The sequence below is a fragment of the Equus asinus genome, chromosome 3 (assembly GCF_041296235.1).
Source record: "Equus asinus isolate D_3611 breed Donkey chromosome 3, EquAss-T2T_v2, whole genome shotgun sequence".
NCBI lineage: Eukaryota > Metazoa > Chordata > Mammalia > Perissodactyla > Equidae > Equus > Equus asinus.
Genome location: NC_091792.1, coordinates 123096017 through 123113004, shown reverse-complemented (window position 1 = coordinate 123113004; position 16988 = coordinate 123096017). Strand labels below are relative to the sequence as shown.

Genomic DNA, 16988 nt, shown 5'->3' with positions numbered 1-16988 from the left:
GGAGAATGACGGAGAGGTTGGTGACAAAAGGAGAGACCAGGAGGGCATTTGCATGAAAGGCTTGAACTCTAAAGGAGAAAGGGTTTCAGCATGACCTGAAAACCAGAAGAATGTTACAGCAGAGAGAGCTGCAGAGTAGGGAGTGTTCGCAGTCTCTGAGGCAGCTGGGGTGTGGGAGAGTTGATTCACAATGGAACAATGCCCTCAGAGGGCCGGAAAGATTTGGAAGGAAGCCAGCAGAAGGATGGAAGTTCAGAATCACTGGGGAACTGAGAGTACATAAGAAGACAGCTGATCAGAGAGACTGGGAGCCAAGGAAACTGGGAATAAGAGGCAAAGCCTTGGCCTAAGATGGCTGAGATCCCAGATGGGGTCAGAGGCCAGAGGAGTTAAGTGTTGACAGTCTTTGATCAGCATTCAAAAGTAAGTTGATGAGTAATTTTTCTAATGTCTATGAAGAACAGACTTCTCTAATGCTCCACTCCAGACACAATCCTCATCCCCGCGTGTGGGCTGCGCCATGGGGGTAGAGGGTGAGGGCAGTGGTGAGGAGGGGTTGGGTGTGGCATCTCCTTTCACTGGGGCAGGGGTCATGGACCTAAATGGGATGAAGCAAACTGACCATATACAGAGTCTACAGGGATCACAAGCCTCCAGGCAAAGAGCAGGCAACAGTAGGCACCAAGGCCCAAGAGATCATCAGCTCATCCAAAGGGTACACAGACAATGGCAATGGGAAATCCAAGACAAAAATATTCATCTTGTGAAAAGTCTGCATATCAGGCAGGGCTCGTTTGATTGCAAATAACTAGATTTAAGCAAACAACAACAAAGGGAATATGTCTGCTCACATAACCAAGAAGTCCTGGGACGCTGGCACATCTGAATCCTGAGGTTCAAATGACACTATCTGTGTTCTCACCACCTCTCAGTGCTACTTCACATGGCATGCCAGCCTTGTTCATTCTCTCCTACTTCAAACAGCTTCCCCCACGTAGCAGGGAAAGATGGCCCCCAGGAGCTCCAAGTTACATCACTCTAGCAGCAAAAACTCCCAGAGGAAAAGAATGCCTCCTGCCTTAAACTGGAGCAGAAAAGCAGCCTGATTGGGCAAGCCTAGGTCATGTGGTAACCTCTGAACCAATCACTAGGTCAGGTGGAGGCACTTCTCAGATTGGCCAAAGCTAAGTCACATGACCACCCCTCCCACCCCGGAGTTAGTGTCCACCCCACCCAAACCACATGAATTGGAGACAGAGAAGTTCCCCAAAGGGGAACTTGGGAAGGAACAAAGGAAGGAAATCTGGGCAGACAAATAATAAGTCCACTACAGTGTGGTCACTTGTCAGTTAGGCCCCAGGTTCCAAAAGAGAAGCCCAGTCCTGCTACTTAGGGCACAGAAGGGCTTTGAAGTCAGACAGAACTGGTTTTAAATTTCAGCTTTGACACTTACGAACTGTGTGACCTTAATTTCTCAGTGCCTCAGTTTCCTCATTATAAAATGGGAATAATAATAGTACCCACCTCCTAGAGATGTCTGGAAAGATTACATGAAATAATGCACACAAACTGCTAAGCACAATGCTTGACACAAAGTGATCAATAAACGGTAGCTGTTATTAGTAATAATAACAATCATGACAATTATTAGTTAGAACAAGGATACCACACGAAGGCTGAGCTGTGACTGGGTGAAAGAGAGAGCCAAGTCAGTGCTCGGATAAATCAGCCCTGGGTCAAGTTTTGCGGTTTTTTTTTTGAGCAAGATTAACCCTGAGCTAACTACTGCCAATCCTCCTCTTTTTGCTGAGGAAGACTGGCCCTGAGCTAACATCCTTGCCCACCTTCCTCTACTTTATATGTGGGACGCCTACCACAGCATGGTGTGCCAAGCGGTGTCATGTCCGCACCCGGGATCCGAACCAGCAAACCCCGGGCTGCTGAGAAGCAGAATGTGCGAACTTAACTGCTACACCACCGGGCCGGCTCCTCAAGTTTCATCAAAGGCAACTTAGGACACAGTACAGAGGCCCCAGTGAACATTAAGATAACAATTCAAATCAATAAATGTGTTGTATACCTACTGTGTGCCAGACACTGGGACTACAATTACAAATAAGACACACGGCTCCCAGGTAAACTACCATGAAAAGTGACTATGGCTTCGTGACAATATTTTTGGAGGAGGAGAGGTTGTCTGAAGCTGCTTTGTTACTTCCAGCCACAGGCTGTGGACACTGGGAAAGTACCGGGCATACAAGAGAACAATGCCTGGGCCCAAATGTTGTAACGCTAGGAAGGAACAGAATGGCTATAATCACCTCCCAAAAAAATGTGTTGGCGTAAATAAGGAAAAAGTGTCTCCTCCTTTAAAAACTTTACTTCCATCTTCCAAAAAACTGTCACAGTAAATAAACAAATCTACCAGATCTACAATGTGAATGACATCCCAGAGTTTTGCAGTGTAATAACCTGTACAGCTGTACATGGCAGCCTTGAGCATAGGCAGGGAAGATGAGCTGGGGGCTGAGAGGGTTCAGGAGATAGGGGTGGGGATGGGGAATCTGGGAGTCCCTGGGTCTTTGGAGACAGAGAATAACTTTTGCTACAGAGCTGGACTGATCAATATGGTAGCCACTCACCACAAATAGCTCCTGAGCCCTTGAAATGTGGCTAGTGCAAATGAGGAACTAAATGTTTTATTTTTATTTAATTTTAATTCATTTTAAAATTTAGAACTAAAGCAGTATAAATATGTTTCCATTAATCACAACTTTCCTGTTTGATCAGACTACTTTTCACTCTATCTACTGCACTGCGTAAGACATTGTGTTGCATTGCATTGTACTACATGGCTCATATCAAGCTCCTCAGCTTTTTCTGGTTCCTCATTAATAATTTTTACATGATAATATGGTGAAATTGTAATATTTTTATATCCTGGGTTACACAAACTATATTATTACAATTAATTTCACCTGTTGCATTTTGCTTTTTTCAATGTGGCTCCTAGAAACTTTTAAATTACATATCTGGCTCACAGAATATTTCTATTGGACCGTGCTGCTATGAAGACGTTTTAGGATCTACAGGGTCAAGGGGCGTGGAGTGATACCCAGAGGAACTGATTGCTTCCGTTCTGTTTGAAGCAGACCTTTATGTTTTCTTCTAGGTGTCCTCTGTTTACCAGGAGGGAAATTAAGAGAGGGGGAGGGAAGGAGGATACCCCAGTGCATATAGGTCAGTAGAGCTCGGACCGCTTGCTCTGGAGTCAGACTGTTCTGTTCTGAACTCTGGCTCCACCACTTCAGCAAATCTCCCTGAATCTCCCTGAGCTTCAGGCTCTTCATCAGGAAAATGTTGAAAATAATCTTGCCATACTTCACAGAGCTGTTGGGAGGATTACATGAGATAATCTATGCAAAGAGTTTAGCATGGAGCCTGGCACATCTTACGCACCCAACACACATTAACTACTGGGAGCAGGCGGGCATTATTTGAGAATAAAGGTGCGGATGAATGGTCTCCGGGTGTCACTGAGCTCGGTTTGACGTGGCACAAGACGGCGCACCCTGTCCGCGTATCTCCTCAGGAAAGACCAAGCAACTGGTCTTTCTAGACCAAAGAGTTGGATGGGAGTATTTCATTCAATCTTCTATGCCACTGATAAATATATTTGCTTTTCTCTAAGTCCATTATGTCTAAGTATATTGACAAAACTCAGATGCTGAAGCACCATGAAAACGAGTAAGATAGCATTTATGAATTATCTGTAACAACAGCTAAGATTTACTTAGCTTTTTCATTCCAAGTCATATACTTAGTGAATGTCTTAAGAGTTTACAATAATATCTGAATCTCTTTCTTGAGTAAAAAACTAGAATGTCCATCTGCATGTACAGATAGATTCACTTTACCTAAATGCACTCTTTACCAAACTCCCCTGCCAATGTGCAGAGACTTGAGACCAACAGTTTGGCTTTTTAGTGTCCCAGCAGTTTGTTGACTGTAAACTTGGAGTTTCCGCTGTGTACTCCCTGTTCTACATCGTCTATTTCAAAAAATAATAATGAGACTAATTTACTCCCATTTGTATCCTGAGAAATGTCCACCTACGCCTAAGCTTTGTTGCGTCTTTCCCCCCTGTGCCTGATTTGTAAAAACGTTTCTCCCAGCCTCCCACTGACTCAATTGATTTAATTGCCTTTGTGCAGTCTTTTCAAAATCACTTCGAAAATCACAGTTTATCCCTAGCTTCCACAATTATTTAATGCTCTTTAAGAACTCTAGTGAACTTGCCAAACATGATTCCCCCTTACAAAGAAGAAGCCTATCCCCCTGAAAGGTTCTATTTGCTTAAAAACTGGAAAATCCACTTTCCTGACACATACACACTCACGCAGAATTTATTTTAGATTCCACTTGTTCCACAAAGTCCAAGAAAAACTCCACAGGTACTACATTAAATTTACCCTTGGATTCTCAGCAAGCCACTACGCTCCATGAGGCTCACTTTTCTCATCTATAAAATGGGCATAATATAGACGCCCTTTGCCAAAGAGAGTGAGCCAACCCATTATTCATGAATGTGCATAAAACACTCTGAGTATAAAACACTTAAAGTCCTTTACAAGCATTAGGGCATGAATCTTTCTGAAGTGGACTGTTAATTATGCATCATTATGCTTTGTTTAATAGATGCAAAACCTGAGGCGGGGTAACATAATACCAGTTAATAGCTAACTTAGAAATCCAGCCCAGGCTTTAAACATTAGACAGAAAGGTGTCAGGGGGAAAATCTGAATAGGAATTCACTCTGCTCTGGTTCTTTATCAAGAAACTACATCAACGCGCAAACTCCCTAACGTTGCTGGCTGTCCTGCCACCTACTTCCTCATGCAGTCCAGGAATGGGAAAATGGGTGGGAAGGTTGGAGCTCCCTATGCAAGAATTTATAATGCCTTCCTCTGCTTACTGGAAGGTCTGTGAACCCTAGACCAGGTACTGAGGTCAAATGTAGTTTCACAGGTGTCATAACAACCTCTGCACCTTTTGTTACTGATCCCTGGGAACCCTTCCTACCAGACATCCACCAACTGAAATGAGGCTATAGACGTTACCAACAAAAGCACGGCCTCTGCAAATGGAGAACCCTCTGTCAGGTTACTCTGGCTTTATTATCTGACCTACAACTGAGTACATAACATGCCTCAATAGCTCCAGCTAAACCTTGGTCTTCACACAAAGGTGATACAGTTGATCTGAAAGGTCAAGAAAGAAGATAATGGAAACTTTGTATAACTTTATGCAGCTAGTGAGCTTTTTCAAATTATTATTTTATGTCCTTCTGACAATGATTAACAGAAGTTAGAAATCCTTAATCCCAGAGTGATATTTTGAGAAATAGTCCCCAAGGAAATAATCTCCAAAAGGGAAAAAGTATACCAACACTACTTAAAAATAAATAACATAACCCCAAATGTTCAGCAATTGGGGAGTGTTTCAAAATAGCATTGCATAGTAACAAGACAGACTATCACCCAGCTGTTAAAAATGATAATCAGGGGGGGCTGGCCCCGTGGCCGAGTGGTTGGGTTCGCGCGCTCCGCTGCAGGCGGCCCAGTGTGTCGTTGGTTCGAATCCTGGGCGCGGACATGGCACTGCTCATCGGACCACGCTGAGGCAGCGTCCCGCATGCCACAACTAGAGGAGCCCGCGGCGAGGAGTGCACAGCTATGTACCGGGGGGCTTTGGGGAGAGGAAGGAAAAAATAAAATCTTGAAGAAAAAGAAAAAAAAAAAAAAAAAAAATGATAATCAGGGGCTGGCCCGGTGGCCCAGCGGTTAAGTGCACACATTCCGCTTCGGTGGCCCGAGGTTTGCCGTTTTGGATCCCGGGTGTGGATATGGCACGACTTGGCACACCACGCTGTGGCAGGCGTCCCACATATAACGTAGAGGAAGATGGACACAGATGTTAGCTCAGGGCCAGTCTTCCTCAGCAAAAAGAGGAGGATTGGCAGCAGACGTTAGCTCAGGGCTAATCTTCCTCCAAAAAATATAAATAAATAAAAAACTTTTTAAAAAAATGATAATCATTCCTACAAGAAAATGCCTATACGAAATAATGTTACCCAAAGAACATTATGTCTAAACTAATTATAACCTTATAAAGTAATTGCATATATATATATATATATATATATATATATATCTCAACATTATAGAATTTTGAGTTACATAAACAGTTGCACGCAATGCTCCTTAGGTTAATTACTACATAGATAGTTGCTAAAGACTTTTAAAAAGTCAAATGATGACAGAGATGACTGAGAGGGAGTTCACCAAGATTCTCTCAGGAATGGTTTTGGCATCATTTTTAATTTCTTCTTTGTAAGCTTCAGTATTGTTTACATTTTTTATCAATGAATATATAAAACAACAATTTTCTTTTTTCTTAATGACGGCAGGGAGAATCCAAAGAGCACACTGAGAATCGGAGAATCTCAGTGGCATCTCGAGATCTACCATTGTCTGGGGGAGGCGGGAGGTTGCACCACCAGCTCTGAGTCCAAAAAACCTCTTTCAGCTACAACTCCAGAACCTATGAACAAGAATTCTTTCAGGCAATGCTTCTATATCTGGTTTAAATATGTAACAAAAAAGTTGACAATCCTTAAAAAAAATTTTTAGTATTCATACCTAAATTTACATATCTAACAGCATTCATTACTCAGTTAAATTGTATTTCTGTTTCAATGCATGGTTAAAGGATCAAGCACTTTTATCACTCAAAGCAGGAAAATAAAAAAGAAAACCCACTGCCTTCTATGAAACAAAAATAACCCCAATGGTAAAAACTAACTTCACTGCATGCTTAAATTATATTTGCAGAAAAATAAACCTTAAAATCACTCCTTTGTAGGGGGAAAAAAAAGCCACAGCTTCATTTTCAGGGCAGTCACGTGGAGATCTCACAAGTTGTGGCTGAAACATAATATTGGGGAATCCATGAGGATGTGAGAGTTTCTAAGGAAAGAGTAACAAAAAGACAGTGGGGGAACGCTATTAGAGACAAAGAGAAGACGTTAAAATGTTCTCTTGTTAAATTAGGCTAGAACTTCACAAAAATCAAAGATAAAGGGAGTAGGATATTTGACAAGGAGTTCTACATTATAAGTATCTCATACAGTATACGACAGTTTAAAGTCTGTCGCTTTGATACACTGTAGCTAAACTTCTCAAGAGCTTTTAACCTTAAAAAATAAATGACGTGTTGTTACAAAAGGACAAATATGTATATTGCTGAAATCCAAAGAGGTCTTCCTCCTCCAGAAACATAAAACTCAGAGAACTGGACAACCTCATCAGCACATACTTCCCTCCCTCCTCCAAAGCCACTCTTCTTAGCCACAAAATCCAAGACAATCACAACGCTATGCTAAGAAAAAAACATATGGATGGAAAATAATAATAATAAATAATATGAGAAATAATACACTTAGGAAAACTTACATTGAATGCCCTAAGCTTCAGTCTATATAGCCAAAGTGAAGCGAAACTTTAATCAAGAATTTAATAACTTTAGGCTATTGGGTACAACTTAGATAATTATGATCAAGTATCTTTTTTTTCCTTAACTGTCAAGTAGCCACAAATATGTGGAAAGTTCATTTGGTACATTGATCAAGTATTTATTAGGCGCTGTGCTCTTCCCTAGGAGAGTTTACAACCCAGCTGAGAAGACAAAAAGGACTTATGTAAAGCACTCAGTACATTAGAGAAACACTATACTGCAGGGAAACAGAGGCTGCGACGGCTTCAAAGGTTCTATTTAGAAAAGGGAAGGATGCCTGTGGAAGGAAGCACAGAGGGAGAGACGAACCCTGCAGGGATTCCCATTTGCCAAGCTTTCGTTCATAGTGGAACCCAGTAAGTTCCAGCTGAGTAAGTGTTTTCTAACCATCTTATCCTTCGCTGTCATCCTCCAGAGAGCAAGTCACTACTGCACACGCTCCACTATAGCAATTGCCACCACCGATGTTTTCTGGATTTCCAATACATAGCCAACATCCCGGCAGTATAGAGCTTTGCATTTTCTGCGCAGATAAGAGGGTTTGGGAACAATGCTCTTCCTACTTCAGTGGAAGCTGACTCTTGTGGTCATGACTCTGTATGTAAGCATAAATTCATGTTGATGTTATCAAGCTACTGCGATAGAATGCTGGAAGGTTACACTGCATTAAGGGAGCCTAAGGAATGACTCAACTGGTTAAAACAGGGCTGGGAAAATTGTGATCATCCATGAGGAGCAGGATAGGTCAGTCATCTCTGCTCAGCCCAGCCAGAAACAGGAACTTGGTGCATTCCAAGAAGGGCATGAGTTTTGAAACAGGAAGAGAGGAAGCTGCTGCTGGTAAGGCAATCGTGTGATAAACTGGCCTCCAGAAGGAAATAATGATAACCTCATTGAGACCACATGGCCACCAATGACACCAGACCCACCTTTCAGATTAAAATATTAGACTTACAGAAGCTGAGCTTCACTGAAGGGTAAGACAGTCAGAGGCCAAGGGGACAGAATGAGTCCTCCAAGACAAAGTGAATTTGAGAAATAGAAACAAGGGCTCTACAAGCAACAAGCTATATACTACCCAAGCTAGGGCTAGAGAGAGGTTTTGCCTCCTGTGACAACTGTGACCAATTGGTAGTGGATGCTTAGAGTGGTATAAGGAACCTGAGGTCCAAACTGGGCTCAGTGAAAGAATATGCTCAGACTGGTCAGAAAATGTTTACTGTTGGTAAAGGTAGGGGAAATGGCAGCACCGTGCCAGGGCTGAACCATGCTAGTCTCTCAGTCGAGGTTGGTTAAGAAATCTATATTCCAGGGGCCAGCCCAGTGGTGTAGTGGTTAAGTTCACATGCTCCGCTTTGGCAGCCTGGGGTTCGCAGGTTCAGATCCCAGGTGCAGACCTACACACAGCTCATCAAGCCATGCTGTGGCGGCAGCCCACATACAAAATAAAGGAAGATTGGCACAGATGCTAGCTCAGTGACAATCTTCCTCAAACAAAAAGAGGAAGATTGGCAATAGATATTAGCTCAGGGCCAATCCTCCTCACAAAATAAGAAAGAATGAAAGAAATCTATACTCCAGGCACCAATGGCAGATTGAATGAAACCCTCTACTTTCTCTCCCTCCTGAAAGTCCAACAAAGGAATTTTTTTTTCCTTAATGTATAAATCCACAAGGATGGGGAGAATGAGAGAAGAGACAACAGTAGAAACATTTTGGTGGGTGAGGTGAAGCCAAGAAACAACCTGATCTATACCACAGAATCTCCAAAATGCTCAATAATCAAAGGCATTGGGACCCTCTACAGTGAGAGGGGTAGGCTAAAATAAAGTGGATTGAAAGCCTCTTTAAAAAGCAGCTGGACCTCCCAGATCCCTTCAGCCACTCTGAGCAGATAGCTGATTGCCCCCTCCCTACCCCAGCAAGAACCCCTGGAGTTTCTTCCCCACCTTCTCCCCGAGAGAGGGTAAAAATGAGAGGGTTTCTGGATTGGGATACATCAGGCACAGCTCCGGTGTTTTCCTGGGAACACCGTGGAGGGGAATATGAAGATGCGGGAGCTAAGACTTCCAGCCCTCTTCTCCACCTCATTGCCATCACTGGCAGCCAGGTTCTCCCCTGCCGTCCAGGAAATGACTGGAAGAGCCTTTCTGAGGGCTCTCACCAGCTCAAGATGGAATGACATCAGAGGTTCCCCAAATAAAGACAGCCAGGTCACCCTAAAGCCCAGTTCCCAGTCGACAAGCACATCATCTCTTCAGCTTTTGAATCGCCCACTCAAGCATGGGCAGACAACCAAGGTATTAGAAAAATGAGAAAAGCCTCTAACATGAAAGGTAGAGACCTAAACAATTGAACAGATAGAGGCAACCTGGGGAAGCTGAGTCTGTGCAGGAAGGAACAAACTTCCATACAGAAAATCATTAAGCTCTGCAGGGAGATAAGAGCAGACACTGAAAACATAAAACAAAAGCAAGAAAGAAATAGATACACACACACCACACACACAGATACATGTGAATAAAAAAAGGAGCTTTTGACTTAAAATACTAAGTCATGAAAAACTCAGTGGAAGGATGATAAAATTGAGAAAATCTCCCCCAAAAGTAGAACCAAGAAATAAAAAGATAGATATTAGGAAAGAAAAGTTAAGACAATTAGAGGCTCAGTCAAAAATACTTAATATCTGAACAATAAGAGTTTCTGAAAGAGACGTCACAGAAAATAAAGGAGGAAATTACCAATGAGATAATTTAAGAAAATTTCCCAAACTGGAGGATGTAAGTTTCTGGATTCAAAGAGCCTAGCACTATGGATGAAAGCAGACCCATACCAAGACACGGCATCAGGAAATTTCAGGATTTTTGTAACCTATACATTTGTTACAGGCAAAAATTGAGGAATCAGAACAGTTCTGAACTTCTCACGGGTTGGGAGAAGTTTAACAGCCACAAGCTAGGAGGTGATGGAACAATGCTTTCAAAATTTCCATCCTAGAGTCTAAACTATCAATTTTCAGTGGAAAAAAGATAGTTTCAGGCATTTATTGTCTCAAAAAATAGACATCCCTTGCATCTTTGCCAGGGAGCTCCTTGAGAATGTGCTCTACCAAAACAAAGGAGCCTACCAAGATGGAGGAAGATGGGCCACAGGCAACAGAGATCAAACACAGAAGACAGATGATGGGGATCCTCAGGATGATGCCGAAGGGAAGTCCTCAGGGTGACAACTGTGCCCCATGTGTAGAGGGCAACCAGGCCACATTAGAGCAAGCCAGTAGGCTCAGGGACAGGTTCTTCTCGAAAATGAAACTGATAGACTATCTGATGCATCTGATAATTCTAACCGATTTAGAAAACTAGCCAGGAGTTTAGGATTGAATTAATGATGAGTACATAAAAAACTAAGCAAATGAACAAACAAAGCAATTATTAAGTCCAAGGAAAACAAAACATTGTACTTGGCTTAGCTACGAATATTGACCTAACCAAAATTACTGTTTAACTAACGCAAGGATGGGAAAAGAAGGAAGCTGTGGTTGTGTTGTGGGTTAGAGGAAAAAAGAGAGCCAACTCATCATCTTCCACAATGGGAAGTCAACAGGTAACGCTTCAAACGGAAACACTCAACCACAAGCAATAAGTATCAAAATGACCAGCTCAAAGAATCATGAGTGGCTGTTGCTGGAGAGGGAGAAATGTAACTTGGATAAAAGTTTAAAACTAAAAATTAAAACAAAACACTGGCTTCAACCCACACACACACACATTTTCCCATTATTTGCTTTTTCTTTGTTTTCCTAATAACAATTTGTTTGGAAAAATTCCATCCTTGTTTAGCCTAAACAAAAGAAAATGTAATTTTCTACATGCAGACCACAGTAGCTGTGGTCATCTGAGCTCTGAGCAGTCAAACGTGGTGGGAAAGTTAACAGAATCCAGTCCAAGGAAGGACTAGCTGAGCTAAGGCAGAGAATAAAAGCAAGCCCAGGTGGAGGCGAGCTGGGAGGTGCAGGTGAGCTGGGAGGTGGAGGCAACTACTAAGGCCCTCTCCTCTGGGGATCTTTTCAACAAAGCTATTCTCACGGCATAATCACAAGGTGCAGGGTAATTTTACAATTGCCAGTGACCATGGGCCAATTTCACTCCTTTCTAACAGGTTCCCATGCCCAGTTTATGACCCTAATCCAACCAAGGCAGCTGGCCCCAAAGCAGTTGATCTGGGTTCAACCTCAGTCACTCCACTTTGCCTGTGTAGCCTGGATAAGAGAGCACAGTATCTGAAACAGATGATACTGTCATCAACAGATATTTGATGATACTGAGCATCCAATGCTGTGATACTGAGCATCCACAGGGGACCCAGCACCAGGCTGAGGGTCCACACCCCTGTCAACTATGTGGACCAAATCTCCCTGCCCTAAACAATAATTCTCCCTAGGGGTGGGAATCCAGAGAGAGGTGGAGTAGGGTGGAGGCTAAGGAGCTGGAAAAGCTGGGGCGGGGATGGGAGGCACCAGCCTGATCAACCCGGAGGAACCTGTAGGCAGAGGTGTGCTTGGAGGTCCAAGGCCCAGGTTCCCAAAACTCCAGACACCCAGAGGAAGACAAGGAGACCAACAATTCTTCCCCAAGCAAAAAAGTGGCCAGACACTGCCCACAACCCTTCCAAACACCCAGTCAAGGGTCAATCTCAGGGAGCAAAGGTCTCCATTCTCTGACCTTTACCATGATTTGATAAAACATAGTCGCTGCCCTTGAGCAACAAGCTGCTGAGAAAACATGATGACTATCTTGATCTCGATACAGAATAAGCACATAAACAGGTTGAAAGTGACAGAACAGACATTAATATTCTAGATTCCTTCCTATTTGGGAAGATGTGAAAATTTTAGTTCAAGGAACTATGTGGGGCAAAGGTATTGACAACTAGAGCACAGCACTGATTTGCATGATTTACGTTACAACACTTGCCCTATACAGTTCCCCAAGCCAAAATGTACACATCCTTGTGGGAAGGATCAAGATCGTTAACATAAACACGCTGAAGGAAGCAAGATGAGTTGGCAAGAGTAGTAACATATTGATCAGATGAATTGGGCTATGGGGAAATTATAGGTCTTTCCTAAACACTGAAAATGTAACTACACCCCAAAATACTTTAAAGATATATTGAGAAAATTACACACTTTTCTCCATATAAATCATGACATTCTATAACACGTGACTCTTGCCAACTAAGGAGCTACCAGTGTCACAAACCAACCTGTTAAATCCTAAGCTTATTTGGGAAACCCATTGGTTTGTTGGGGTTGTTTTTTTTCTCCCCACCTCCTTAGGGCAGAATCATGCAAAAGAGAATAAATGCTCAGAATTTCCTAAGAGGAAAATGGGCACTCACTGGAAAAATACACAATATATGCTCAAAACGCTTAACTATTTTGGATAACCTTCAAACCACTTAGCCACCAGCCATCCTGTTGTTCCAAGTTAACACTGAGATCAACCCTTCTAATCAAATATTCCAGTTTCCAAAGAATGGCAACAGATGAGCCTGTTTCCGTACCCGGTGCACAGCAACATGTTATTCTTCCATGAAAAGTAAAAATCAAATCAAAAGGACACTTAGGAACCGAGGAAAAGTGCACACTCCCGGGTCAAGGCTCTAGTTTTTGCAATACATGCATTCAGCAAATCGCTGTTTTCAAGATTCAAACACAATTTCCCAGATTAAAAAAAAAAAAAATGTGAGGTTGGTGGGGTGAGGCGCTCGGACACGCGCAATTGTGGAATGTTTCCGTCCACTCTGCCAACTTGCAATCAAGACTGCGCTACTGCCCAAGCAAAGAGGAGGAATCAACCTTGCCTCGCAGCTGGAAAGTGAACCCAACGCTGAACTTGCCGCAGGGCGGCTTCGGCCCAGGGACCCAAGGGGAAAAGAGGCGGGTTCCTCGGCAAAGCCCAGCGCCGGAGCCCGGGAGGCGGAGAGCCAGCGGCCGCCCGGAAGGCACGACTCCGCTGGGACGCGCACCTGTCTGTTCTTCCTGGACCGAAGGGGACGGGATCCCTCAACTGGCGCGACGCCCCGCGCTCACGGTGGTGCGAAGGGTAAAAAAATCCTTCCTCGTTCCACGAGGGTCAGTTTGTGAGCTTGCGGGACGCACGTCTGGCCGTGCGCATCCCAGTCCTGACCCTTCCCCGCCCGGATCCCGCCGTCTCGGGGCCGCCCCTGCCGGCCCGCGGCGTCCTTACCTGGCTGGAGCACGCCGGCTGCGCGGAGCCCGGGACAGTGTGCCCCGCCGCCGGCGCCGCGGAGTCCCGAGCCTGACGCCCGCCGGCCCCGCCCCCTCTCGCTCCGGCCCGCCCCCCCGGCCCCGCCCCCGCAGGTCCCGCCCCCGCTCGCCCCGCCCCGCCCCGCCGCGGCCCCGCTCGCCCTGCCCCGCCCCGACCGGTTCCCACGGCCCTGGCCTGGGCTCAGAGACCAGAAGCCGGGCGGTGGGCGGTGCGTCCCCGCTCCCGCGACCCACCCGGAGTTTCGGGGAAGTCGCAGGAGCGTCCCTTGTATTCCAGGACGTGGCGCTGGACCTCCCTAGGCTCGGCCTTCCTACGCCAGGATCACCGCCCCTCGAGGGCTCGGACGTCCCGGGCGCCGCAGAACCCCGAGCAGTGCCGCCTGTGGGTGACTGGGGACTTTGTCGGAATTAGGGGCCGCACCTCCCCTTCCGCTAAGTGGTGGCAGGCCAGGCAGGTGACGCGGTGCCATGGAGCGAAGCAATGAGTTTTACCAAAAGAATAAGTGTTTACTGTCCAACCTGAGGCAGTGGAGCAAATCGGATACACTTATAGGGTCACGTGTCCTCAGTCTTAATATAGTAACGCCTGCTTATTCATTGAAGAACTGAAAACTGCACTTATATAAGTCTATGTGCCAGGCACTGTTCTAGGAACTTGATATGTGTTAACATTTCTATGAGGTATATGTTATCACAATCCCCCATTTTATATGTGGTGAAAGTGAGCCATGGAGAAGTTAAATAACCTGCCTAATGTCACCTAACCAGTAGGTTGAAAGACTAGGGTTCAAATCCAGGTAGTCCTCTTCCAGAATCTGGGCTCTAAACCACTGCTATCTTGATCACCAAAATTTGGGAGTCCGTCATGTCCCATGAACTGCTGCAGGCCTGGGGAATACAAGACTAGGGCTCTGCCCTCAACAGCTTTTAGTCTAGTGGGGGGAGAAGGACAATAAGTAATCGATAGGAAAGTAAAAAGTGAAGCCATGCGTGCGGCCGGCCAGGTGGCCCAGCGGTTAAGTTCGCATGTTCTGCTTCGGTGGTGGCCGGGGGTTTGCCGGTTGGGATCCCCGGTGTGGACATGGCACGCTTGGAAAGCCATGCTGTGGTAGGCATCCCACGATTGGCATCGGATGTTAGCTCAGGGCTAATCTCAAAAAAAAAAAAAAAAAATGAAGCCATGCACGTGTGAGAAGTGTCTTGACTGAAATAAAGCAGAGTGATGGAATTGGGAGTGATGGGGAGGGAGAGGCCATTTTAGATGTAGTGGTTCTGGAGGCTTCTCTGAGAAAGTGACGGTGGAGCTGAAGGCTGAAGAATAGCAGAGGCAGTCAAGCTGAAGATGAAGCTGAAGGAATGGCAAGTGCATTAATAATTATCATGCTTCATGCTTCTTTAGGACTTAAAAATATGCCTTCCTATATTGTCTGTCCTTTGATCATGCAATAACACTGAGAAGAAGCTGGACAAGATTCCATTTTACAGGGAAAAAAAAAAATCTAATGATCATAATGGTTTACTGACTTGCCTAAAGTCATACAATTAACTAGGAAAAGGGGACGTGGTGGAGATGGGAAGAAGGCATGGATTTGAGTCAAGATGAATGAATCTAGTAAAATTTCTCTTTTGTGACCTACTGTCCCCTCCCAGCTCCAGTCTCTTCTGTCTGTTATCCAGTTCAGATCCTTGTGTGGACTAATTAACATAGTTTCCCCCAGGGCAGGTGTTTTTGAGGGAGCAGAGGCCAGGAAACTTCTGAAATTCTATGCCAAAAGAAAATGTGTGTGAAGGAGAGGGAGAGTTGTAGTTATGTAATTATGGTAAAAAAAAAAAGTTGGTTTTCTCCCCCAAAAAATGCTCAAGTATGTGTACATGTAAGTGAGAGGACCTGAAACCTTCATCAAATGGACTGATCCCAAAAAAGTAAGAGCCTCTGTCCTAGGGGATTAACTGATATTGTGGTGATTAAAAGAAATGGTTTCCAACTCCCTCGGTCTGTTCCAGCTGGGTGACTCTGGTGGCTCATATTTCTGACTTAGTGGAAAGGAGGCTCTCAAAGTTTATGAAGTTTGATTGAAAGGGCAGCAAACCCACACCCTCTCTAATCCCTTCACAAAGTTTAAGGTTAAAAGAGGAAAATGGTCTCAAGAAAACCAGAGGACTGACCTGTAAACAGAACAGCTAGATCAATAGAAGTCCTTATCGTTGATAATGGGGGTGGTTTCCATAACATTATACTACTTCCTGAAGAAAGCTTGTATTATATTATCACATAAGTTAAGTAGGTGGTGGCCACAGGTGTGTCATCCCAAAGCATGAGGTAAAGAATACTGATAATTGTTTTCATGAGGGTGTTGAGAAGAGAGAAAGAGAGTGAGACTATCAGAGAACTTCAACTACATCAATGAAAAAGTGTCAAACTGAACTCAGGATGTGGTAGGCTAAAAAAAAGTTAAATCTCATTATTTCTTTTTTTTTTTAAAGATTGGCACCTGAGCTAACAACTGTTGCCAATTTTTTTTCTGCTTTTTCTCCCCAAATCCCCCCAGTACATAGTTGTATATTTTAGTTGTGGGTCCTTGTAGTTGTGGCATGTGGGATGCCGCCTCAGCATGGCTTGATGAGCGGTGCCATGTCCGTGCCCAGGATCCGAACCAGCAAAACCCTGGGCCGCTGAAGTGGAGCACGCGAACTTAACCACTCGGCCACGGGGCCAGCCCCTCATTATTATTTATTTTTTTTTTTTGAGGAAGATTATCCCTGAGTTAATTGCTGCCAATCCTCCTCTTTTTGCTGAGGAAGACTGGCCCTGAGCTAACATCTGCGCCCATCTTCCTCTACTTTATACATGGGACGCCTACCACAGAATGGCTTGCCAAGCAGTGCCACGTCTGCACCCAGGATCCGAACTGGCAAACCCTGGGCCACCGAAGTGGATTGTGGGCACTTAACCACTGCACCACCAGGCCAGCCCCCCCTCATTATTTCTTATGTGAAAAGTTCAAAAGCTTTAATAGAAAAGAGCATACAAAGTTTAGGCCTATATAACTCAAAACTTTTACATTGAGCCCTCATCAAAAAAAGGAATCTGTTGGTGGACTTAGAAAGATTTCTCCTGGGA

The 16988-nt window shown here is 44.5% G+C and overlaps 1 protein-coding gene across 5 annotated transcripts in view; it reads right to left on the bottom strand.

The window, feature by feature from the left end:
- The window catches only part of TEC (tec protein tyrosine kinase), a 123649-nt gene extending 109261 nt beyond the window's left edge, over window positions 1-14388 (bottom strand). For 2 of the 5 annotated variants that reach the window (XM_070505934.1, XM_044765930.2), the window contains exon 1: window positions 13827-13918. The gene's annotated coding sequence lies outside the window, so the exon portion shown is untranslated. Of the gene's footprint in view, window positions 1-13826; window positions 13923-14101 lie in introns of those variants that run through there. The other 3 variants (XM_014857120.3, XM_014857119.3, XM_044765928.2) reach the window with 3 other exon arrangements.
- Window positions 14389-16988: the final 2600 nt, after the last annotated feature.